The sequence below is a fragment of the Phymastichus coffea genome, unplaced genomic scaffold, assembly GCF_024137745.1.
Source record: "Phymastichus coffea isolate CEN01 unplaced genomic scaffold, Cenicafe_Pcof_1.1 PCOF00008, whole genome shotgun sequence".
Taxonomy (NCBI): domain Eukaryota; kingdom Metazoa; phylum Arthropoda; class Insecta; order Hymenoptera; family Eulophidae; genus Phymastichus; species Phymastichus coffea.
Genome location: NW_026706819.1, coordinates 3,133,617 through 3,160,799, shown reverse-complemented (window position 1 = coordinate 3,160,799; position 27,183 = coordinate 3,133,617). Strand labels below are relative to the sequence as shown.

The window sequence follows — 27,183 nt, the reverse complement described above, 5'->3', positions numbered from 1 at the left end:
CCGAAGAAAGACCAAATAACTAATAAGCCTTAAATTTACAGATGGAAGATGAAATTACGACGTTGGCCGATCTAACGGCCGAAATAGGCGTCAGGAGCGAGCCTTCTCCAGGACGAGACCGGACGGCGGACCCGGAACCTGAGAAAACGGAGGCAAACGTGGCCGAGCCCTCGTTACCTTTGGCTCGGCCCGAGCAGTCGCTTGCCGGCTCTACGGAGGGTGATGGAGAGGAAGTGCTCCCGGATCCGTGCGACTTGGAGTGCACGACCGGGGAAGCGGCTCCCGGGACTTTAGAAACCCGAGGTACGCGAGTGCTGAGGCGAGCCGTGGCCATGGTCGCTGAGCTTTCGGCCTATCGCGTCCTGAGCGTCGGCCCGGGGTTTCCTGAAGAGAAACCGGGCGCCGAGGGAGGAGAAGCGGCTGGCCTGATTGTTGACAGCAACGCGGCGGAAATGGAGCTGGAAGAGGTCCTGCTAAGGAGTCCTCCGGCGCAGCCGCAGGAGCTAGGGGGCGAGACGCCTGTGCGTGCATTCGCACGTCCGTCGAACCCCGGGGGCTCTGTGAACCTGCCTGGCCTACCATCGGCGGCAGCGGTGGACCGACCCCAGGAGTTAGGCTTTACCAACGGACGGCTGCAGTTGGCGGGGGAGCCGGCTCCCGGAATTGGAGCAAACTCGGCAGCGGCAACGGCGGTGGTGCGGCCGGAGAGGCATATCCATGAGCCAATGGAGTGGGTGCCTGTGCACCAGCAGCAGCTGGACCCGAGATTCGGCTTCCGCCGGCAGGGACCGCCGTCGAGCATCCCGCCTGTCGGATACCTGGAGGACGAGCGGAGGAGGACCGCGGAGGAGCAGCGAGGCAGCAGCAAGAAGAAAAAGAAGAAGAGTAAGGGCCCGGATTTCTCGGCGAGCAACTGGGTCTCGCCTCTGACTGAAGCCAGCGCGGAGGAACCGGAGCGGCCGTTAACAAGTAGCCTAGAGGCTAGAATCGGCCACCGCCGTACCGAGGACGCTGGACCGGGAAATGTGTGCGTAAATTCGCACCGTTTCCATGGCGAGCCGTCCGCGGACGCGATGGCATTGGGGAGGCGTCCGCGTCGACTGGAAATAGGACGAGCCCGTGGGCTGCCCTGCCCCCGTCGCTCCAGGGAGGTGCGTGTTTCGCCTCCGCGTTCCGTTGGGACGTCGATGGCGGGTGGCCGTGGTGGCCGTGGTGGCCGTGGTGACCGTGATGGAGGGGTCTCCGCGGAGCATGCCCTGGAGCCTCGCCAATCGGCCGGTCAGGTGTCGGTGGCCGAGCCGCCGTGTCTGGTGTTCCGGGCTGGACGGTGGATCCGGGAGACGGACGGGGCCCAGCCGATTTTGGGGGTTTTTCCCCATCACCGCCGACTGATTTGGGAGATCCCGGAGGGGAGGTCGCCCCCGCCGGAGACTCCGTGTTTGCCCGCTGCTGTCCGACCCGAGCCTGGACGAGGCGGGGAGGACAGGCCGATTGCTTCGGGGGAGAGCTCGCGACCCCCGTTGCGGGACGCCTTTCCCGTCGGCACTCCAGCTGTAGGGACCAGGGAGGAGGACGTGGTGATTGGCCGATTGACGGGCACCTTTCTGGCCGGCCTGAACTCGGTGCCGTTCGACCGGGAATTGGACGTGCGGCCGTTCACCTGCTTCAACTGCAGGACTGGGGAGCATCGCCGCTCGAGGTGCCCGGAGCCGCCGAATCCGCGAGAGTGCTGTCGGAATTATGGGTGCCTGGACGTGACGGTTGCCCATTGCGTGCGATGCGCTGCCGCTTACGACAAGTATTTACGGACTCAGGCGCGGTCCGACGGTGCAGCGAGGGCGTCTGGAGAGCGGCAGCCCAGGGAGGCGGATGGACCTCAACCGCCAAGTGAGAAGAGTGGAGGGGCTCGTGGCGAGGAGGCCGGAGAAGAGACTTTCTTTGCTCGATAGGTATAAACATACACGATTTTTAGAAGTTCTTGTGGCGTAAATAATATTCTGTGGCTTAACAATATCGCCTGTTGCACAAGTGTATTCGGTAAGAGTAACACCTTCCACATAATCTAAAATCAATCCTTATTCTTTTACTGGAAAATCACTACTTTGCATAGCTATAGATCATTAGAAGTAGTCACTCTCTAATTACTTGGCCTACTCTTTATTAACGAGTCGAATCCGAACGACTCAGCATCGTGGTGTTAATTTTGGTATATACACTTTTTGCAAAAATGCCATTGGTACCCGTTGGGAATCAAACCTCGTGTTTTCCGTATGGGAATCCTGCACTCTGTTCACAGAACCTCCAGAGTTCTCGAATATTTTTTCTAAAACGTGAATATTTGAAAAAATAAAAAAGTAGAGGAAAACTTCATAGAGAAAAAAGATGCATTTTTATTTACAGACTATAGAACTGCAGCTTAAAAATAGATTTGTACAAAAGTATTTCTGATTTTTTAATATATACAAAAATTAAAGAATGTTTATTTAATCATTAGATAATGCAAGATTTTTTTCTAAATGGATAAATCCATTATTTTCGAATGAATGTTATCAAAATAAAATGCACAATTTTGTTTCATTTGATTTAACATTAATTATAGTATGTATATAAACTTATAAAGTTTTACATATTATCGATATAGCGTGTCCCATTTTAACTTACCGTGTCAGATTCCTCAAAAGTGGTTGGATTAGCGAACAATGTTTCAAACTAAAATTACTTAAATCAAGGAGAATGTATCCTCATGATCTCGCCTGCTATCTTCGAAGTCATTTTCGGATTATTTCAAGGTAAACATTGTTATTTTTTAAATAGGAACCTTTATTTTTAACCCCGGATTCAAAAAGAGCGAAAAATTCTACGTTCGACTAGGTAACATAATTGGAGTCCAATTATTCTTCAAAGGTGATATGAAGGTTAGTTTTCTTTCCCATATAATTTTCGCGATAAGAATAACATTTAAGTTACTCCTGTCCTATTAACAAAAGTGAAATTTGCGTTTCAAACAGAAGCTATTCGACTTGGGAGGAGACATGCTCTGATTAACTTGTTTTTAAGCTTGTAATTCTGTGCTATTATCTTGACATTGGATACTTATTTTAGATAGATCATACCATAACATGAATTATTTTTTTATTTTATTTTATGAATGACCATTATAACGGGGATTTAGCCCGGTTAGCCCCGTAAATATAAAAAAAAGAAATAACTAATGTTAAATGAGGAATGTCCGAGCGAAGTCTGGAGCCTCCTGGACTGTCCGTCTTCTCAGGTCCGGTGTTCGTCACGCCGGTGACAGGACAGCCGGATCCGCGCAGATTCGTAGTGTTGGCTGAAGAACGCAAAAGCCGAAGATTCGACCAGGTAGCGGGATCGGTGCCCGCTTGCCCTCAGAGGCGACTCCAACGGCCCCTGGAAGGGCTCCATCGTGCGTGGACGCTGTTTGGTGAGCTGGTCCTTCCGGCGACGCGACCGAAGCAATTGCCTCGAGGGTATGCGATGACGTCTCCGACGGCGCGCCAATAGCCGGTCGGCTAGGGGTACTTGGCAGCCGTGCCAGGTCGGCCGTGGCTGGGGTAACCAAGCCCACCAGGGTAGGTGAGGCTCCTGCTGCCAGCAGTTCATGCGTCAGTCGCGCAATCCCTTCGATCAGCTCCTGGGACACCCACAGCCGTCTGTCCGCCGACATTATCTGTAATTAAGTCAGGTACAATCAGACAAGATTCCAGGAGCTAACAGGAAGGAAGGGGGTAGGGGTGAAGAAAGAAGCCTGTTCCCGTCAGTGATTCCTAGGGCGCAGACGTCGAGGGGATGCGGCCACCGGGATTAACGGAGGTTTTTTCGATCCTCGAGGGCGTCCTCTCCTCTTAGACATTACGGTCGGCGTAGGTTCCATTTTGGTGATTTCCTCTCGACTTACTTCCGCCGTATCATCCTGCGTAATCACTACCGACCGGCTTAACTGAGGCTGAGCTTCGTCGGGTTCGTCGTTGAACTCGTCATCATCACTCTCCTCGTCGTCGGGGAGCTGTGCTTGGTCGAAGCAGGGCTTCAGGCCTTCCAAGGCAACCTTACCGAAGTCTATACCATTCTCATCCCTGAGCTGGTAGGAACTTGGACCATTCCGACGTATTATTATAAAGGGTCCGCAGTATTTCGGACCTAACTTGGCTGCGACGGCCTTGGCTGACGACGACAGTAAGTGATTCTTCGCCCACACTTTGTCGCCTACGTCGAAAGTCACATCGCGGTGTCTCCTGTTATAATAGGTCTCCTGGCGATCTTGAGCGGCTCTCGAGTTCTGTGACGCCTTTGCTCTGTATTCCTCGAGCCTTTCCATGCGAGAGCGCCAGTCTTCTAGGGCTTCTTCTTGAAGCTCGTTCTCCGCTTTCCTTTCCTCGTCCCTCTTCGTGGAATTAGGCAACTCAGGGTTCCTTCCATAATTCAGGAATGCGGGGCTAGAGCGAGTAGCTTCCTGCACAGCAGTGTTATATGCGAAGGCGAACTCTGCCGCGTGCTTATCCCAGGTATTGTGACGCTCTTCGATGAAGGCCGAAATCATGGTCTTAATAGTCCGGTTAGCTCTTTCCGTGGGATTAGACTTCGGGGAGTAAGGTGCGCATGTCGCATGAACCACTCCCTTAGACTCCAGGAAGCTATCCACAAGCTTATTCTTAAACGGTGTCCCATTATCCGACAGGAATTTATCGGGGACACCATACCGGAGAAATATGCGCTCGTTGAGCTCCCTTTTAATGGTCTTCGCATTGGCCTTCCTAATCGGAATACACTCGATCCAACGAGTGAAAAGATCTACAAATACGAGTAGATATTCGTGGCCCTGTGGCGATCTAGGAAACGGCCCCATCGTATCTCCTGAGACTATCTCCCAGGGGCGGTGAACTATATGCCGACCCATAAGTCCCGCAGGAGCCCTTTGCTCGACCTTCACTTGCTGACAGGTGGTGCAATTCCTGACGTAATGGGCCACATCCTTATAAATCTTGGGCCAAAAATACTGTGTGATCGCCCGCTGATGAGTTTTAAAACGCCCTAAGTGTCCGGCCGTCGGTTCATCGTGGCATTCCGCGAGGATGCGTTCACGCAGCTCTCGAGGGATCACGAGTTTCCACGCGTCGTAATCTTGACCCAACACGTCATCGACGGCAGGGTCCGGCCTATAAGCGAACAGTCTACCCCCGGTGACCTTCCAATGCGGGTGCTCACTCGGACTTTCAAGGACTTTCAGTACCATTTTCCTGTACCATGGGTCCTTGATATTCTCATCAACTTTTAACGAAGCCGCGGCGGCTGTCACGTCCTCGTCAGTCTCATACATGCGAGACAGGGCGTCTGGCACAACGTTATCTTTCCCTTTCCGGTGTACGATATCAAAATCGTACGATTGTAGGCGCAATGACCAGCGACCTAGCTTACCGTTCGGGTTCTTCAAGTTGCGCAGCCAGACCAAGCTATGATGGTCAGTCACGACGGTAAAGTGGTAGCCTTCGATGTACGGCCTATATTTTTCTATTGACCATATCACGCTTAGGCATTCCCGCTCCGTGACTGACAGCTTTCGTTCTGAGGCAGAAAGGGTGCGGCTCGCGAAACATAGGACCTTATCCTCCCCATCGATGTGCTGCAGCAAAACACTGCCTAAACCAGTATCGCTCGCATCACACTCGATGACGAACGGGGCTCGATAGTCCGGACGGGCTAATACAGGCGCAGTAGCAACTAGCGCTTTAACCCTTTCGAAAGCCGCTTCTTGCTCGTCTCCCCATTCAAACGGCCATCCCAAGGAACCTACGTAGCTTCTTGAGATTTCTTGGCGCGGGGTACTCAAGGATGGGGCGAGTCCTCTCAGGATCGGGGCGACAACCTTCGCGATTGACCAGTACTCCGAGGTAACGTACCTCAGTCATACATATCCGCGACTTCTTGCGATTTATCATTAGACCGGCTTCTTTAATCCGATGCAGGATCATCTTAAGCCATTTGACGTGGTCCTTGAACGTTTCAGTCGCGATAATCAGATCGTCTAAGTATGCAAACGCATAGGGTTCCATCTCTGGAGTAATCACTTTATCTGCCAACGATTGGAAGGTCGCTGGTCCACCTGCGAGTCCATACGGCATCCTGACAAACTCGAATAACCCCATACCCGGAACAGTAAACGCTGTGATCGGGATCGACCGTTGGGTCAAGGGAATTTGCAAGAATGCACCGGAGCAGTCCAGGGCCGTGATATATCTCGCGTGCTGCAGCTTACGCAAAATCACGTCCATGTAGGGTAAAGGGTATGCGCTAACGCGTGACACTGCGTTCACCTTCCGGTAGTCTATACAGAACCTGTACGAACCATCGGGCTTACGTACCATGACTACCGGGCTGGACCATTCACTGGTTGATTTATAAATTATGCCGGCCTCCAGCATCTTGCTCACCTGTACGTGCATCTCTTTCTCTATCTTGGGAGAAACAGGGTAGTAACGTTGCTTTATAGGGATTGCTTCCCCGACGTCAATGTCGTGCTGAATCCAACTAGTACAACCTACTCGCTCGCACGAAGACTCTGGCAGCAGTTCTTCAATCACCTTCCGTATCTCTTCGCGCTGGCCCTCCGAAACATCTTCTATTCCTAGAGAAGCCAACGACAGGGACTTCTCCGTATGTAACGAAGAAAGGATGGCAGGAATCTCCTTGCCCTCCCTCCCCATTCGAAATATATTCGTCTCGGGGTCCAATACTGCTGTGAAAGCTCGAATAAAGTCGCCCCCTAGAGTACACTCCGCATCAGCCTCCTTCAAGATAAGAGTGTCGATGAGGTGTGTCATCTCCGCGACTGTAAAGGGTAATTCTACGTGGCCTAGTATGGGTACCCTATGACCGTCGACAGCCCGCGCGACCTGGCCCGCACTATAGTTCACTCGGCAGTTCAGCGCTGCTGCTATTTGCAGACCTAAAGAGTTAAGGACCGTGCGTGAGGCGCCAGTGTCATATAAGGCTCGGAAAGTGAAAGATCCGATGCGTACCGTCAGCCACCACCTGGGATACTTTTCAACCGAGGCGCTTGCCACAGTACCTCCATCGACCTGCGTCTGCGCATCCTTTGAACTGCTCGTGGCTAGCGTTGAGTCAGCTACTTCGATGCGCAGAGCTTGCGCTACTCCTGTGACGCCATCAGCTTCCAAGGTCCGGGTGTGTAGTGGGGCAGTAGGGACCTCATCTACTTGCCCCCTTCCTCGTTTTTTATCTTCGAGCATTCCGGACAGTCGCGCTTAGTGTAGCCTGGCCAACTACATCCCCAGCATAAGAGCTTCTCTGCAGGACCGGGTACCTGGTCCTTATTCTTGCTACTCTTGGGTATGCGTGCCTTATTAGGTAGGCCCCGCTGCCATCCGCCACTTCGGCCACCCTTGGGTGTTTCCGCCAAAGTTCCCTGTGATGACGCTACTGCCCTTCTTCCGGAATCTCGTTGCGACGCGCGGCCTGTCGGGGGTTCCTTCTTTCTTGGCGGAGGACCTTTGCCAGGATTAGGGTCCATTTCCTTCATCTTCTTCTCGAAAAACTGCTGAAACAGCTTCTCCCACACTGCTTCGGGGCCCTCGTTTGGCTCCTCGGCGAGAGATGCCAAGGCTGGCTTACCCTTCTGCGTCTTCGCTTTGGGCTGCCAGGCGGCCTCTGGTAGCAAGCATTTCTCCGCAGGTGGAGGCGGCGTGTAATTTTCTTCGGACTCTTCGTCCTCAGCCTCCTGGGCCTTAAGCACCAACTGTTGGAGATCAGAGATTCCCCTGCGGTATCTGCGTACTCTCCAGCGCAGCTTCGGGAGCAAGTTTTCGACGATGAGTTCTATTTGGTCTGTCATTGGCCAGGGATGCTCAAACCGGTTCAAAATGGTATAAAGGGAGGAGATGTAGTCTCGCACGGGCTCCCCGAGTCCTTGAGTGCGTCGGTGCGCCTCCACAACCAGGTTACTTTTGTTTCTACGCGACTTGCTATACGTTTCCATTGCCGCTTTCCTGAAGTCTTGATACGTACACCAAGTCGGCCTGAGCATCCGGTACCAAAATAAAGCTGATTTAGCAAACAGTGGAGTCAGTGAGTCCAACAACTCCTCATCTGACACATGGTCTACACGTCGGTTCTCTTCGACCTGTTCCAAAAACTCCTCGATACTTACGCCGGATTCACCTGAGAACTTAAGTTTCCATTCTCGTATCGTTTTGCCTAGGTGTCTACCTCCGAAGCCTGTTCGCACTGTGTCCGAATAGCTATGCATGTTTGTCGTAGGGCTCGTTGTTTCATCTGCCGCGCCCGCCCGCGTACCGCGCGCTTGCGAGAGCGAGGACTGTGGCTTTGGAGCCAGGACCCCCCTCCCCCAGCTCGAGCATGCGGGGGCGTCAGCCAGCGAGGAGGCTGCATAGGCCATAGACGAAGACGACGGGTGTTGCGCCGGGGGCGACGGCTGTAGGGCTCGTGATACGGGCAGTTTCGTCGTCGAGTGAAAAAATTGCGCATGCGGGTTTAACTTTGAGTCCGGTTGTAACAGTGATAGGTCTTCTATTTGGTCTACTTCGTCTTCAATTAAATCGTAAGTATCTTGAAACTGCACTGTTCTTGAGTCTCTGTTTGCGTTCGTACGGTATTGTGCTTCTGACGGTAACGTTTGCGCACTCGTCACAACTATTTGCATTTGCTTATGCAAGTCCCGGTTTGTGGTCTTTAGCGCGTTTATTTCTAAATTTTTGTTTGCTACATCCATTCCTAACCTTTTAACTTCTTCTGTTAATTTATCGCAGGATAATATTAAATTTATTTCTGCTTTTAAAGCACGTAGTAATTCATCTGCAGCAGGTTTGGGAATTGATTGGACGATACCGTTCGGCAGACGCATTTTAATAAGGGGGTCCTGTCGTTGCGTGGACGCTCCCGGAGCTACATAGCTTGACCATCTGGGTAGAGTTCCTGTATTATACATTGCAGAGAAGAAATCCGACGTCGTAGAGGCTATCGTTGTTGGTTGCGTGTACGCGTCGGTCATTGTTGTAGTTGTTACTACGTTTTTCGTCGTTACTTGCGTTGGCGCATCTGTTTGACGTATATCAAATTCGTTCATATTTAAGTTGTCTGTGGCACTAGTTGAGTGCGTATTGTTGGTTAGTGCTGCGTTTGTGTCTACTATTGTTGTAAGTGACATATCAGATTTTTCTGTATTACGCGTAGAGCTGGCCAGTAATTCTTCAGTGTCTGGCGTATTGTCGTTGTTATTTTCCTTTCCAGCTGTGTCCATAATCGAATTGATAAAATCGTTTTTAAGGTTAACAGGTATTGCGTCTCCGTTAATGAATGTTAAACACAGGTCATCCCTTCTACTATGGGCTATATTATCTGGTTCTCTTGTTTCTATGAAATCTTCTGCTGTATAGTCTCCGATTAGCCTATTATATAGTCGTGTCGCACGCGCAAATAACGACCCTTCTGTATGTAATTCGAGTTGGTCTAATACCACATCTAGCTTGTCGCTCGGTAAGCTGCGTATCCAGTCGTACATACGTCTATCGACATCTGCTTTGAAAATCTCTAGTTTGCTGTCCCATGTATTTGACATTATGTTAATTGATATATGGTAGCCAAGCGTTATTTAGTTAGCAAACTTTTATAAAATTGTGAGCTTGAGAATTATACAAATAGTAAATTAATCGATAAGCAATATTATGTGTATATATGTAACGCCTATATATAAAAAAAAAAAAATGCGTAATAATATTATTGAAATTGTGTAATTATTAATAAAAAAATTTATTGCGTCTGATTTCCCTTGTTATAGCGTCAGCGCCTTTGCTTAGTGTCCACGTCGCTTAATTTCAAAATCTATATATGTAAAATATAAACAGTATTTCTTCGCTTCGCATTCGTATATAATATTTCGGTACGCACGCCTTCGATTTATAGAGTGTCAACAAACCGGCGAGTAACTTTGAATTTGACACCATGTGAGCGAGCGTCTTGTTATGGTATGCGCTTGCTCGACTCTGGAATGTCAACAAAGCGGCCTTGCACGAGCTGTTGAGTTTTCGGCGCGCGGACGAAATTCTTATCACACTTTCAGCCACACATTCCTTTGTTGGGCGCCAAATTATATAACGGGGATTTAGCCCGGTTAGCCCCGTAAATATAAAAAAAAGAAATAACTAATGTTAAATGAGGAATGTCCGAGCGAAGTCTGGAGCCTCCTGGACTGTCCGTCTTCTCAGGTCCGGTGTTCGTCACGCCGGTGACAGGACAGCCGGATCCGCGCAGATTCGTAGTGTTGGCTGAAGAACGCAAAAGCCGAAGATTCGAAAGCGGGTGTAGGCGCGAAGGGGCGGAGCGTTTGAATAAGGCGTCGGGATACGATTAAATAAAAGAGACTCACGGTAAACAGTATTTTTAATCAGTAGAAGTTAACAAAAGTGGTCGGAAGGAGGGAGAGAGTACGCTGAGAGAACGGATAGAGAGAGAGTAAACCAACTAGCCGGTACTTACAATGACGGTGCTCGTCCTCTAGATACGCAAACGAGTCGCACAGTTTGCGTCAACGCACACGCACAAATTATCGGGCACCACGTGCACTCCGCGGCTCGTTTCCTCCTGACGAAATCCTGCTCTACCAGCTACAATACGCGAGCGTAGATCCTCTACTGGGCCAGGCGACGTCGCAATTCTTCTCTGGATAAAGGCCCAAGTTTCAAGATCGAAGAAGAGGGAAGTAACAGGTCACAACGAAGATGTGAGCAGGGAAAGTCGTTGAGACAATGGAATCTACCTGCCCGCTGACAAATCCGCACGATAGCCACTCTCTAGCGTGTTGCCTGCTCGGCTCTCGATTTCTTTCTACTCTGTCTCTAGTCGATTAGTGCCCGCGGTCACTCGCTAAGGCGCGACTATGTCTCTCTCTCTCTCTCCGCGCCTTGCGGTCGCGCGCGGAAGTATCCCTGCGTACTCGCATCTCTCTCTCTCTCTTACCTTATATTCGAGCCGAAGGGTAATTACATATACAAATATTAATAATAAATGAATATAAACATAATAAATTCATAAATATATAGGATAAGTTCGGAGAAATATGTTATATTTACATATCATTACTAGGGAGAGAGAGATATAACGGGTTGGCAATCTCACTCGTTATACCATTTCATGACGAATGAAGAGATATAGATATCAGAAAAAAATAAAGGTAGAAATATGAAATTAGTATTTTTGTTAAAAAGGTAATAAACATCTTGAGATTGATTTTCCAGTATGTAAGTACAAAAAATTATTTCTCCATTAAAAATGAAGTTACAAAATTGTTCATTTCGTCATATATTTTATATTAAGTATAACTCATTCTTAACTCTAGATTGCAAGTATGTTATGTTTCCCGATACAAAAATTATTATTTCACTCTTCTAATATTCAATTGTAATACAGGTTATTAGATTGAATTTTGAATAAAACAAAAACAAGTTCTAATGCAAATGCAAAATAAGTAAACACATTTTATTATTACACAATCAATATACCAAAATGAAATTCCAAAACTGTTTTCAAAATTGTAAATAATATATTTATTTTGACATACTTATTGAATATTAATTTATTGTAATTATACCATTGTTATTATATTGTATGTGTTACGTATTTACATTACCCGGCACGTACTTTTGCCCACCCTGAGGCGAAATTTGCCAAACTTTAAAGTTTTCTATCTCAACGATAGAGTCGTTGAATAAAAAACTTCACGCCATTTTAAAGGTAATAGCAAATGCTTTGAATAACGTGAAGATAATATTCTTTGTACTAGAATTAAGTTTTTTATGCTTAAAAAATGAACATAACATATTTTTTTGCCCATATACAAATTTATTTATTTGCTACGCAAATCAGCGGATCATTAAATATTTAAACAAAATTAAAAGATGGAATGTTTCTCTTTAAAATAAGAGTGATAGAACTCATTTCTGATTTTTTTATACAGAGATGTAACGGCGGGCCATATATGATTAAAATTTTTAAATTTCATAAGAATAATTTTTTTAAGACCAACGACAGAGTTGAAATCGCTTCCCATGAGCTGTGGGAACCGAGCCGAGTGTCGCAGGGAAATTCTTCTTGATAGTCTCCAAGCAATAGAATCTATAGTCTAAATTTACTATACAAGCGTGCATTCATTTTTTCAATACGCTATTCTGCCCTTCGTACCTTCACACTTACATATGAAGTACATGCAGCCTCCGAACACGTGAGCGCTGAGATGCCGATGAGAGAAGAAGGCCATAAAATTGCAATTTGTTTCCCGTTCTAATTTTTCCCACCGAATTCTTCTCTTTTAAGAAGCCAAAAAAATTTTTTACTATTCAAAGAGAATGAAATAGAAATCTTGAAATTATAAAAATTAACCTTTCACCTTCTATTATAAATAATTATTTATGGCTCTCCTCATTCTTTTATCGACTCATCATTTTCAAACATCAAAATATACAATTTAAGTTAAATAATAGGATCATAAGCAACAATAGTCTATAGTAACTAATAACGTAACACTAAATTCAGACAAATTCACAAATATTATAAAGGGTCTAGCCTACTAAGATGGTCAAAAGTGCCCCCAACGATTTTGAAAAAGTGGATCGACTATCTTGTTCAGCATGAAAAACAACTAAGATTCCCCAATTTTCAGACCCATAAGTTCAAATGGGGCCTTATAAGGCCCTATTTTGTGATTTTCAGTTTTTCGACGATATCTCAGTTTTTTAAGCCCTACAAAACGGGGTAAGTCGAAAAAATTTTGGCGGAAAATTCAAATTTTTAGAGCCGTTCGAATATTTTAAAATGCGATATTTCAAAAACAAAGACAGACTCATCTCTGAAAAAATATATATTATGTATTTATAGTCCAGAAATGTCTGCGAATTTTTTCAGATTTTTAAAAGTGGTGGAACCCCCTCAAAAAAATAAAAACCGATAAAAAATACAGTTTTTTTACTCTAGAGCCGCGTAGGTTCAACCTACGATAAAATAAATACCACCATTGTGTTTTACGGAAAAAAATACATCGAAAACATGTATTATACGTTTAAAAATAGTTTAAACTCATTATTAAATCAGCAAAAATGATATTCTGCTAAGACTGTCGGCCTTATCCACACTGTATACAGCTATGCCTTTTGTATTCAGAGGTAATTTAATATCATTTTCGAACATACATGTTTTCGATATATTTTTTAGTTGCTGCTAATTTTGGCATAAGTTTTCAAATAAACAACAAGTTTGTTCCGCTCTACATAAATATCCAGGTGTAATTAATGATAACCTAGCAAGAAAGCCCAAGCACCGATGCATACTCCATTATTGAACACTATGATATTGGCAATATAAACCTAAATAAACAAAAATGCTATAATTTACTGGTTCAACCATCTTTAAAAATACTTAAATAATTGCAATATGTACCGTATTAAAACCACAGCTGTTAAAATCAACTATTTGAGTACAATATGACAACCTGGTTTATATTTTGGTAGACAACCCAGATCACTGCATTAATTGTTGACAATATATACTATAGTATTTCAAAAGCAAGATAATACCCCAGACCAAATGGAAAGCTAAATAAAAGAAGAATAATACATAAAATAAGCTTAAGTTTTATGCACTTGGAATCAAAATTATTTTATAATGTTTACCATTATTATAATCTACAGCCAAGAAAAATATTTTGACAGCCCTAACCTCCAATAAATGCCTCAATAACAAAATACATTACAGGCAGCTACATTAGAGTAATTACTCCAATTATAGATGGTTCGCTTTCGTACAATACATGGCTACGCTAGATAAATTCTCACACACAAAAATTGTTTAATATTACAAACTTAAATTATAGCATGTGCCATGTAGAAACACTGAGAAACACCGGCTCATCTGATAACTGTATACTCGTGCCGGAAGAACCGTCCGCTAGAATCACTAGTCGCAGCGCCAGTGGCAGCCATAATAAAAGTTACTAACACCATGCGTCAATCCACCTAGAATCGCATATTTCATTATATGAATTGATTGAAGTATAAAATGCTAGTTATTTAGATTCATATTGTTTCTCTATTTGTAACGAAGGGAGGAAGATTATTATTTTCATCGAAGACTAGTTATTTTTTCAGTAATCAATGAAAATACCATTCTCGATAATAATGGTAAGGAAGATCCCTGAATGTTAGGAAAATTTGCTCCCCCATCCTCTTAAAGCTACCAAACTATAGTGTTGCCTCTGATTTTCGTAAATAATTAGTATTATTTCTGGATTTAATAATCAAAATAATATTCAATGATAAAAACTCTCTCATATTTAACGATAAAAACATAATTCTTCACTTAGTGTACTTATGATAAACAAACTGAATTTTAGCACACCTTGTAACTTAAACACCATATAGGGACCGAGCATACGGAGCAGTACGGCTACAGCAGTATGCGCATACGAGAAATTTTTATCCCTACAAGAGATCGATATTTTTTAATGCTTATACGTGATAAATACTCTATATGTTTCGTAAATTAAATTTTCATAAAATAAGAATAGTATTTTATATACCATAATTATACCATAATCATTCAAGTTTCGAAGGTAAAAAGTACAATTAAAATACGTTCAATAATTATTTAATTCTGAGAATATAAAATTATGTAAAATATGTACAATGATTGTTTGAGATTTTATGAATAATATAAAGACCATACAAATCAGGATTTTTGTTGGTTTTTCTGACCCATCTTAGGTGGATGATATGCCAAAATCAATAGCACCATCGTGTTCTGCGGGAAAAAATATATCGAAAACATGTAACATATGTTCGAAAATGATATTAAATTACCTCTGAATACAAAAGGCATAGCTATCTATAGTGTGGATAAGGCCGACAGTCTTAGCAGAATATCATTTTTGCTGATTTAATAATTTAGTAGGGCTTAAAAAACTCTACAATTTAAAAAAAAAGAATTTTCTAGCTCAAAAATTGACTGAGATATCGTCGAAAAACTAAAAATCACAAAATAGGGCCTTATAAGGCCACATTTGAACTTAGGGGTCTGAAAATTGGGGAATCTTAGTTGTTTTTCATGCTGAACAAGATAGTCGATCCACTTTTTCAAAATCGTTGGGGGCACTTTTGACCATCTTAATAGGCTAGACCCTTTGTTTATAATAATTAATCATAGAATTTTTACATTTTTAGTATTATTTCAACTTGTAATCGATTCCCTAGTATTAAGTGATAATGTAAAATTACAATTATGTACTCTGATTAACATTCGTTTGCATTAATTAATTAAAAATAATAGCGTCACTCTTGCTCTAAAAAAAATGAAACTCTAAGAGCCATCTCTGGATAAAAGGGCCCAAGTTTAGAAAAGAACCGCCCTCTCTCTCTGAAAATTCACGCCCTCCGACCAATTATGTATTCCGGTTCGACCAAGAAAATTCTTTGGCCAATACGGAAAACTTTGAGTTTATTACTTCATGGGTCTGAAGAAGAGGATTTCCACCCAACCGCCCCCAAGTTATAAAAAGCCCTGCACAAGACCGTGATAGACAGTCTAGTGAAAATTAATAAAGTCAGATTATTTTAAGTTCAGTGGAAATTAATAAATTCAGATTCAAGTTCAAGGAGCCAAAACTATTTTAAGAAACATCGTCAACCCGAAGGAAACTAGCCGGATTTAGAGAGATCGAGAGCAAGACAGAGAGAGCAAGAGTGACTTTAAAGAAAGAAATCTTCCTTACTTCGAAACAAATAAAAAAGAGTAAGTTACAAAATTTATTTGGCTATCTTTTCCTTCCGTAATAGTTATCACTTTTCGGAGATCCATTAAGCCTGAATCTGGTGGATTTCCATTCAAGCCCCCTTAAGAGCACATTAAGCTAGAAGTCTGGTGTGCTCATAATCACATTTGGTTATTATTATCCCCATAATTAAGAATTGCTGGAGCAAGAATATTGCTCGTCCCGGCTAAAGTGTTACGCACAAGCCAAATCAGAGCAACCTCTACAGAGAACTGAGTCTACGCTTACTCCAAGCGTACCTGAGAGTGACTTCGACGTCATAGAGATATAGCTTTTTGTTGTAACGGGGGAGGTTATTTGAAAAAATGGGAAATTTATTGAAGCACAAACTCCCACGATGCAGAGCTAACCGCCGCTCCGTTAAACACGTATAGTTGTACGTGTATTCGCTTTTACGTGAGATGATTTCGCTTAATTGTCTTTTATCGAACGGAGTTGAACTCACCTTAAGTCACGTGCCTTGTGACACTCGATGAATCTTAGGTGGGCGACTTTACGCCTAATCCACTTAATCCCCTAGACGTAGTGGGATTAAAACCTAAGTCTTTTACAAATCGCTTAAGCTACTGGGAAAATTAAATGACGTAATCGACGAATAAATTTAACTAACTTTAATTAATAAAAAATAACTACAGTCTTTATTGGGCCGAAAGACTAACGTTCGCGAACAGGATTTTACAATGAATACTATTCGGTGAGAGAGAAAGAGAGAGAAGATTCGAAATTTACCGCGAACTAACGCTCGGCGCGAATACAAAACAATCGCTATCACGATTGACAAAATACCGAATGTATTTTGTCACGCAATAATGACGGGAGGTGCACCTACCCTGCGGTGCAATTACGGTGATCAGCCTTTAATCTGCTGCAATACTGCTTCGGCACTGCTACTACTTGCTGCTGCAATACCGTCATTGCACTCACGCACGTAATTGTCCCAGAAAAACTTTAATAACAGCGAAACACGGTGCAAAACAAAATCGGCGGTAAAGTCGCGTAAACAGCTGAGGTGTAACTGCTTATTCAAATGCTCGCGCGCCCCCTCTTTCTCTTAATTGTTTGTACTAACGCGCGAGTTACAGAATCGCGAACGGATCGATTAATTGAATCGACTACCGTTGCATTGTATAAAAACGTTGTTTTTTTTCATCAGCTCATATCTTGATTAGTATACATTAAATAAAAAAACTTTAAAGACAAAAGTTGTTTTTTTTGGTAAAGAATATAAAAATAAAGTGAAAATTAAGATCTAGAACAAATTTTTTTTTCATTTTTTCACACTAGCGATTCCTGCCAGTAGCCCTCACCATGTCAGGTCGTTTCTCTCTCTCCCTATCTCTTTCTCTCTACATCCGCGAGTACGCGACGCGTCGGTGAAGTAATCGCGATCTTCCACGAACACGGCGAATACCGTAATTGTAACGAGTCCTTCCTTTGTATTCTCTCAAAATAATTGTAACGTGCCCCCGTGCGATTGTCCGCATGAGCGCAGGCACGCGGCGTTGAAGATGACGCGTGCACTCGCGTCGTCGCTCTTATTTTAAAAGTCGAGAATAAATATTGTTAACGGTTATCGCTAGTGATTATTGTGTACGCCTTACAATCCTTTCTTCTCAAGCCGAAGCCCAAAACACTAATTTAATGACGAGGCCCATCGTCATCGTTCAGAGGAGCTATAGAGCCTCCCTTACCTTCCCCTTTAAAAATAATTTGTGATACGGCGCTTGGGCACGGGCCTTTGCATTGCTCGTGGGAATTACCATTCCCCATAATGCGTTAGATAGATTTTTAATCTCCAGTGTTACAAAATAACAGGATCCGATCTCGAAGATTTCGCTTTCACCTACATCGATGACATTGTAGGAATCAGTAACACTTGCGAGAAATACTTAGAGTACCTGAAAATTGTATTCGACAGCCTCCGTAACGCAAAGCTTAAAATAAATATAGACAATTGCAAATTTTGCAGTTCGAGTGCGTGGCCATAGTATGGCATCGGAAAGTGACGGGGATAACTTAAAGGATACCAGTTCACGATATATACCGACCACCAGTTCTTGCAATGGCTACACAAATTGGATTCTCCATCCGGAAGATTGATGAGATAGGCTCTAAAACTACAGCAATACGACTTCATCACCAAATACAGGAAGGACTCGATAAACGTCATAGCATACCTCCTATCGAAACGAAGTACACTATTAGCGGTATCAACCTGTTAATGGTACCACAAACTCTGGAAAAACGTAAAAACTAATCCAAAGCAATTCCCAGGCTATTACATCCGCAACAACTAGCTCTATCGTGACGTATTAACTAGAATGGACTTTAAAGACACCACAGACAAAGAAGACTGGAAACTATGCATACTAACGCACAACTGAAACAAAATACTCCTCGATTACCATGACTCGGCGACAGCAGGCCACTTAGGAATAGCCAAAACACTCATCAGATCAGACAACCACTATTACTGGCTGAGGATGCTACAGAAAGCAGCCAACTATGTGCGAAATTGCATCAGCTGTCAGAAATACAAGTCCAGCCAGAGGTCTATATTAGGATTTGTGTACGTCCGTACAGCATCACATCATTGGCAAATCATGAACACGAATCTAATCGACTCGCTTCCACGCTTTTCAAATCAAAATACAATGCTTTTAGTCACTCAGCATAAATTTATCAAGTGAGCGGAAGCCACACTCCTCCGTAAAGCATCAGCCAAAGCAATCACCAGAGCCATCAAAAACATAGTATATCGCTTCAGTAAACCCGACAGTTAGTGTATGTGTGTCGTTCACACTTTTCCGCTTTGAGGGTGGCGCAGCGTAATCAAACATTACCACCCCTCTCTCTGGGCGCCAATAGGTTGGCATAGCCCACTGTCTTTCACTCCTTCGCTTTCAAACATTATTGGAGATCCGGAAGTCAAGTTTGATCTAAGGCGGCGACCTCCTCGAAAGGAGTACCGATCTTTTCACGGTTCGACGCTCAAGGAGAGCGGAACTAAAGGCTTGACCCTCGGTTTGGGCGCGACGGGACTCTAGTTTACCCAACGTCTACTGCGTCGGAAGCACGCAGCATACAAATCTTACGAGTTTTGCTTGACCTGGTACCACTACCCCTCAGAGGCCAACCCAAGTAGGGATGTCAGAAGAGAGACTCAGCCAGGACAGCCAGAGGCAGATTCCTAAGACGATCAACCAACTAAGCCTCCCCTCCTGGGCTCGCGTTCGAAAAACATCCTACCCTGCGTACCTGTATTAAGGGATTTCTCCCACGATTCACAGGTCCATCGCTTCGACGTGCCGAGGCACGTCTTCCCATTGCGTTTCGGTCATCCCCGTTCACGCTGGTGGGTATCCGTCATTCGAAAGGTTGTTATTACCCCGTTTTATCCCAAAGTCAGATCTCGCTTTCTAAAGAATAGTTTTATGACTTGGCTGATACTGATATTTGCTCTTTCGTTTTGGTTTTTGACTGTTATGTCAGGGCGGGGTCTCGTCTAGCCGACAAGGCGATTCCCCAGGCAGTTTTCAGTATTCTTGCTGGTCATGCTACGCATTCGGTTCAAAACTCCGTCGTTGGGTTAAATGGGGTAATTCGCGTTCAAGTATTCAAGCTTCAGAATTTAGTTCTGAAGTTGATGTTCAAAAATTATCGTTCAAAAATTTCAAGCTTTATAAGCTTGTCTGGGTTCAAAAATTAGGTTATTGTGGGAGTTTTTGTCCTTTGGTTAGGGACCTTGTAAAAGGCGGCGTCTTTCTACCATAGCTCGTGACTATTTTTCTGCGCTTTCTCTTTGTTATAGGTGCTCCCTCTCTGGGCTCTATGACTTTTCTAGCAAAGTCTTCCAAGACTTTGTAGATTTTCCTGCTAGATACTAGGGCGGTTTCCAGGCAAGGCCATGTATGACCCTCCTCTTCGACGGCCTCTATTAATGGCTTCCTTAGTTCCCTTATATCTTCGCAGTTAAAGAGAATATGACTTTCGCTTTCTATTTCACCACAGCTACACAGTTGGTCTTCGCATAGTCCTCTTTTGTGGAGGTATGACTTAAAAGCGCCATGTCCAGTCATAATATGGACTGTGTAGTGATTGGGATTTAGCCACCTCTTCTTTAATCTATCCTTGATTACTGGGAATTAGCAGTACGTTCTCCTGCCATTTGTGGCTGACTGCCATCTCTCCTGCCATACCCTTTCGATTTCATCGTTGATGAGTTGTATGGCTTTCGAGATTTTTAGTTTGCCCGATCGAAGTTCCTCCGATTTAATTCGGATACCGTGCATTTTAATCGATTTCCCTTTCCTGACGCAGTACTTTGCAACTCTCGCGTCGAGCTCAAGAGCTATTGGTCGGGAGGCTGCAAGCACATGCGCCGCTTCATGAGAGATCGATTTGTAGGCTTTGAGTGTCTTGCAAAGAACGGATCGCTGCAATCTTTCTAACGCAGATTGCTGTTTGATGTTGGTCCTTTACCACCAGCCCGCAGCGGCATATGTAATTTTCGATAGTAGGAAGCCATTATATATCTTTTTCATGGAGTTGAATTTTAGGCCCCAGTTCGCTTTTGCAACTTTACTTAGCTCGAAATAGGTGTTATTACAGTCTTGAACCACATTTCTAATATGTTCTTCCAATTGGAAGCCCTTCGAGATTGTGATTCCTAGGTACTTGACTGTTTTGTGCGTTCTAATGTTGTCTTTCCCAATTTTGACTGTAGGGTTCCTATTCTCGCTTAGTTGGCCTTTTAGCCATATTAGTGCTGACTTTTCTACTGCTAATTTCATTTTGTCAGACTTGCACCAGTCTGTCATTATATTAATGATTTCTTGAGCTTGTCTTTCAAAATCAATGCGTGTCTTTGCCTTAATGATGGGAAGCACATCGTCTGCGTAGGCTAGTACTTCGTATCCTGCGTTGCTGATTGCCCGGAGTGGTTTGTCAAAGATGACGTTCCAACCTACCGGTCCAAATACTGAACCCTGAGGGCATCCCTTCATTACTGTTTTCAGTGTTTCTTCGAAGTGAACGTATATGCCCACTTCTCGATCACTGAAGTAACTCTGGAGGAGCTTGTAGATGTTCCTCGGGCAGTTTCTTTCTTTCAATTGGGAGAGCAGGCTTGGCCACCATAAGGCATCGAATGCTCCTGAGACGTCCAGTGGAATAGCGGCTACGTACTTTGTCAACGGATCAGATTCTGCCTCTTCTACTATTTCATATAGTCTTCTGATGGCATCCTCTGTGGATCTGTTTGCCTTAAAGCCAAATTGATCCTCCGAAGACCAGTCCGAGCTGTTGAGAATGTTGAATATTCTTTGAATCACAAGCCTCTCGAGTGTCTTCCCAGCTATGGGGAGTAGACATACGGGTCTATATGATTTAATATCGTTCTCGGGTTTTTCAACCCCTTTGAGCAACGTGATTAGCATTCCACTTTTCCATCTTCTAGGGAACACTGCGCATTCTAAGCAGGCGTTGAAAAGTCGCGTCAGTTCCTGGTGTAATGGTTTTGCGTTAACAAGCATTTCTGACTCTATTTTATCTTTGCCTGGTGATTTCCCTGCCTTGTTCGCTTTAAGGGCCATTTCAACTTCCCTTATTAGGAAAGGCGTTGCGTCGCCGGTTACTGGAACCTCCCGCATATCTCTGCGAATCTTTGTGTGTACAACGTTTTCGCAGCTTGGGTCATCATCAGGCATTAGTCCTTCTAGTAGAGCCATGCTTGTTTCCTTTCAGTCTTTTGTGACTGAACCATTACGATTAACCGTGCACATCGCTTTTGAGATTCTGACTTTTTTGGATGCTCGTTTGTATGGGTACGCCCAAGCATTCTTTTCGCTTTCAATGGTGCATAAATCTCGCCAGCTGTTGTTTTTGGCTCTTTTAATAGCCCTTGCATAGTCAGAATTCATTTGTCTCAATTTTCCAAGTAATCTCTGGAGGATTTTCCTTTGTTTTCTATTCGGTCCTTCCTTGTCTTTCAGAGCGACGATTTTTCGATGTCCTTGTATCGCCCGCTTCTTACTTCGCAAGTCAGGATTCCACCAGGGTTGAGAGCCGTTCTTCTCATTTTTGATGGAATAGAGTCCTTTGCTGCCCTTATTAGAACCTCTTCGAATTTAGAGACATATGTTTCAATGTCTTCAGAGGTTCTTAAAGGGAGTTTAGTCTCTCGAATTTTCTTTCTCTTTCTCGAATTTACAAAGTCTCCCGAATTTCTCCCAATCAGCTTTTCTCATATTAAACCTTGGTTCTAATGTTTCTCCGGTTCGTATGAGTTTGACTGGTCGTGAGGCAAAATCCAGTTCGATCACTATGGGCCTGTGGTCACTGGTGGTCCATTCTTTCACCGCCCAGCTAGCCAAGAGGTTTGACAGATTTGATGTGTGTAAAGTTACATCGATATCCGTCTCGCCCCTCGTGCTACGGCACGTTGGAAGTTGGCCCCTCCTATTGGCCACTATTAGCCCGTATTGGTCTATGAATTCTTCTATGACTGTTCCATTCTTGTCCTATGTGTTAGACCAGATCTTTGACTTGGCATTTGCGTCCATTCCAACTAAGACTCTTTTGCCTTTCAATTGCTTCAGAGTCTTAGCTAGTTTGTCAAGATAGGTCTTCCTGCTGTGGCTGAACTGGCAGTAGATGCTTACGAAGTAAATTTCGCCAAAGGCTCCGACCACTTGTACGCAAACACAGTGGGAGTCACACAGGTTAGAAATCTTGGTAGCAGTGACCTTGTGCGGATTGTAGAGTATCGCAGCTTGAATCGTTTCGCCTTTTTCGGCTCCGTGAATGGCTGCGACACCGCCCATACCTGAAATCGCGTTATTCCAGTGATATGGTTCTTGCACCAGTGCCACCTGTATGTCAAGATTTCTGTCTGTCATGATTTCACCCAGCTCATCGTTGGCTACTTGCCTTTTGTTGAGGTTCAACTGTATGATCCTCAGTTTCGGGCCCATTTCAGGGTTTTGTTGTGCGTTCAACTTAAACCGCTTAACTGGTGGGCAATCGTCTCTGCTTTCGTCAAGATTGTTTGGTTGCGAGGGAAACTGAGTTGACGCCGGAGTATTGGAGCAGTGCTCTGGTTTCTCAACGGTCGCCTCCTGCTTACGTTTCCTCGCCTTATTATACCTAGAATGGTTGACCATATCGCTTTCAAGGTACAACGCAATGTCTAGTTATATTTTTCCTCCTTTGGAATCGCTACTGGCGATTCTGGAGGGTGGCTTTCAATTCTAGTTCTGGCGTTAACGTGCGCGTTCAATTAAGCAAGTGGCGTTCGAGTGTGAGCAGTGAGTACTTGTGCGTGTGCGTGTTAACTTGAGCTTGAGCTTCGTTACCTTGTCGGGTTTCTCCATGGTTTCCCATGGCTCTTTTATTTACATTTGATTGGTTAGCTAGTTATTTTTCTAGCTTTTATTCTATTTTTGATTTTGATTTTGATTTTGATTTTGATGTGATTTAAGGATTTCCTTGTTTTTAATTTTTATTTAATTTTTACTTTGATTTTGATCTTTAATCTTTAATTGGTAACTTTCTTATTACTATTTAATGCGACTTAATACTATTTAATTGTTTTCTATTTACTGTACTACCGCTTATGCTATTGCTTAAATTACTGTTAACTGCTTAGAACTAATCTTATTATAATATAACTTAAAACTAATTACGAGTGTACCAGCATGTTTTTATTTCACGCTGGGTTTGATTTTTAATCAAACCTCGTTTGGTCAAGTCCGGGTTAGGTGTTAGACGAATTGCAACCAAAGTAGCATTTGAGTGAGCATGTCGGGTTTCCGCCTTTACTATCATCTTAGCCTGTGTTCGCCATTAGTAGCACTGGATCTGATGGACATTTAGTGCATGGCTTTCGCTTTCAAAGGGAGCTGACAGCCACTAATTTCGCTTTCAATTGCAAAATTGCTTTAGCTATTAGGGCTTAAACAATTCCTTAGCAGGAAGGATGATGCCCTTCTGTGGAAATATTTTTCCTAAAGGTTTTGGTATCCGTAGTGCGTTCTAGTCATCGAGAGTTACTCGGCCCAATGGACTCTTCTCTCGCACAATTGGTGTCGGGCCTTACTCCGGGAGCTCGAGGCAAAGAACTTTGGCTGGCTGCTATGACCATGGCCGCGACTCTTTACCCACAGTAGTGGCACCTACCGATTGCTAGTCGATAGGAAGTAATTTGTTATCTACCCGAATTAAATTCGGATTGCCGGGACCATTGGTCCTCTGCAACTAGCTCCCGGAGCGGTCTCCCGTCCTCTAAGAGGGCGCGCGGTACCACAATCCTAAGAGATTTCCCCGCAAGTGACTCCCGGATTTTGGCTTTTCTGGGCTCGAGTTGAGCTCTTGGGGTGTGGTAGACTCCGCGTTAAATGTTTGGGCGTTTACAGGCCGCACCTCACCACGTATTGTCATGGTCCGTGTTGTTTGTTTTGTTTGGCCGGTTGGCCTATTGCCCTGGGGGCAAGCGTTGTGTGTTTTGCCTACTGTTTCTTTACAGAGACAGCGTTTTCAGCCCCACCGCGTGAAGGTACACATATCCGCACTTGTGATTGCAAGTCTTCGTTCAAATATACATTGCATTCACTTCGGGTCGACAAGCGTTAGCTGCTTTGTGAGGGCAATCGGTGACGCATTTTGTACTTCAGCATTTGCATATGCCCGTACACAAAAGAGAGAAGTTTTCGACGTCCTCTCTTAAAACAACGAGTTGTTTGTTTGAGGAGTCTCCGTTCTCTGTTGAGGAAGACAATTACTGTCCGCCGCTTTGACAAAAGATTTTGCATAAGGTGACCTGGCCAGCCGCGAGGGTGGTATGGTGCATCATGTGCATCATCTATGTTTTTGCTAAGCGGATTATAATCGAGCTTCCTGAGAGCGTCGTGATTGCAACCGCCCAGTAAACTCGACACTATTATCAGTAATAATGGCAGACAGTTCATAAACAGAGAATTCACCAAATTTTTGGAAAGAGCAAAAATTAATCAAAGACAGACGCCGCCATACATAGTCCAATGTAACGCGTAGAATGGACAACAAAAGTCCCCAAAAGCATGATAGCTCAGTACTCTAAACAGAAGCAGAAAATGTAACGCAAATTTTTCGGATCTATCATTCGCGTACAACACCGCATCCTCCGAATTCATAGGGTATACACTGGCTTATCTAATGCTTGGCCGCGAACTTGAGCCACACAGAAGCTTGCTTCATTCATCGGCTAATAGCCAACAGTAACATACCATTCACCTAAAGCACCTCGAAGAGGCCTGAAAGTTTATCAAAACAAATCTTACCAGAGCATTCCAAAAATAGTCACATTACTATAACCTTCACAGAAGACATTAGTCGCTGAACATAAGAATACAGATCCTCTAAAGAATGCATATTCTTTCTGATTTCATTCTTTTGATTTATAATTTTCTGAAAGCTCTTGAAGTATAGTATTTTTTTTTCAACAGTCTTCTAATCAAAATAACGTTGCCGCCTGTAACGCTAAGTCCGCAACTAAATATGATGAAGCTGTGATTAAGTTTGATTTAAAATCAAGCCTGACAACTACTCGTAAATTGAGATCGACAACCAGACAGCAGAAATTTCCTCTTCGTTCTAAATAAATTATCGGTACGAGTTTTGATGAATCATCTCCTCCAAAAAATATAAACCTCTACTTTCTACTAAGAAATCTTCATCAAAACGGTCTCCTAAAAAAATTGTAATACGAGCTTTAAGTTCCTGAAGTTCTTCAAGTTTTTCTGATTCTTCTGATACTTTCAGTAGCTTCCCTTCCGAAAAATCTCCAAAAAAACAAGACTCGACTAACGAAGAACTCGTACATACTCCACCAGAAACTAACATCCCTCAATCTAAACCAATTCAATCATATCGTCGTAAATGATCGAGTTCATATTCATCTATAAGTAATAAACGACTGAAAATGATTGAGCTAAATGAGTTTTTACGTTTTAAAATATGAATATTTTTATGTAGGATTAATATAATTTTGTACTTTTATAATAAAAAGAAGATATGAATATTTTGTTTTATTATTTTTTATTACAAAATATAAATTTTATTATTAAATTTAAAAAAAATATGCACCATAAGCTAAAGTTATTCTCTTTCTGCAGCAAAGAGGAAAAGTGCTGAACCTGATTGCACATGTAGAGCATGTTGTGATATGTCCACATGGTTGAAAAATATTTCCAAGTTTCTCAACAAAGCATATCTTACGAATTCGTATAAGAATGTGCACCCGGTCGGTATTTGAGCTCGTATATACCGTATATGTACAACAAAACTTGGTGGATTTGACAGAAGTACGATGCTTGGATCAACTCCGATCGGGATAATGCCACAAAGTACATTACGAATGAATCGGCAGCGACCATCCCATTGCTAGTCACCCTCTTTTCCAATGACAAATTTCTATATTACACTTGAAGTATTGGACTTCGTCGATTTCATTCACAAAGTAAAATCCTGCAGCTACTAAACGTTTAGGCAGCACATATAAACACGGCCAGTTGTTAAAGCTCTGCAGCCTTACTTGTTCAGACCTAAAAAAATTGATCTGTAAGAAACAAATTGCTCAAACTATATGAAAATAATTATATGTAGTCTGATATATTGCTGCAATGGGAGCACTAATATTTCGGAATTAAAAAAAGCACTTGCATGTTATTTAAAGTTGTACCCCCTCCCTTTTAGAATATATATTTAAACGGGATTTCTTTTGCAAATGTGATCATTTACTTGTCATCTGTAGATATATTTTAAAAGTTTAAAATGTTTTACCCAAAACACGCTTGAGACATTAATAAATCAAGCATTCCATTTGAAAGATCGCTAGCAGAATTGCTTATGAATATAGAAGAAATAGTTTAATCAGATCGAGAAATGCTTAGCGATCATGATGAATTAATCAACAGAACATATGAAATTACACAGGCAAACAAAATTTTACAAAAGTCAAGAACCTGAAACCAGACATAGTATACTCAATAGATTTTCATGAGCTAATTCCGAATTTAGGCTCAGAATTGCTCTATCACCCTTGGTTTTTCAGATATCTTAACCTAAAAGCGTCAAACACATGCTTTTTTGCTATATTTAACCACCTGTAACATGACGACAAATTTTTTCTGCGCGATTCTGACTAAAGTTTCTAAAAGAGCAACACTTGGGCTATAAAAAGCAGTATTTAAAATTACATTTATAATTTTTTCAACTAAAAAATGTTAGATCTGAACATTCTACTATAGGCTTATAACACGAAACTCAATATTACCGTG

General features: G+C 43.4%; 1 protein-coding gene across 3 annotated transcripts in view; it reads right to left on the bottom strand.

The window, feature by feature from the left end:
* LOC131669918 (uncharacterized) overlaps positions 1-27,183 on the bottom strand; it is a 1,245,201-nt gene that overhangs the window by 718,123 nt on the left and 499,895 nt on the right. The window lies entirely within an intron of this gene.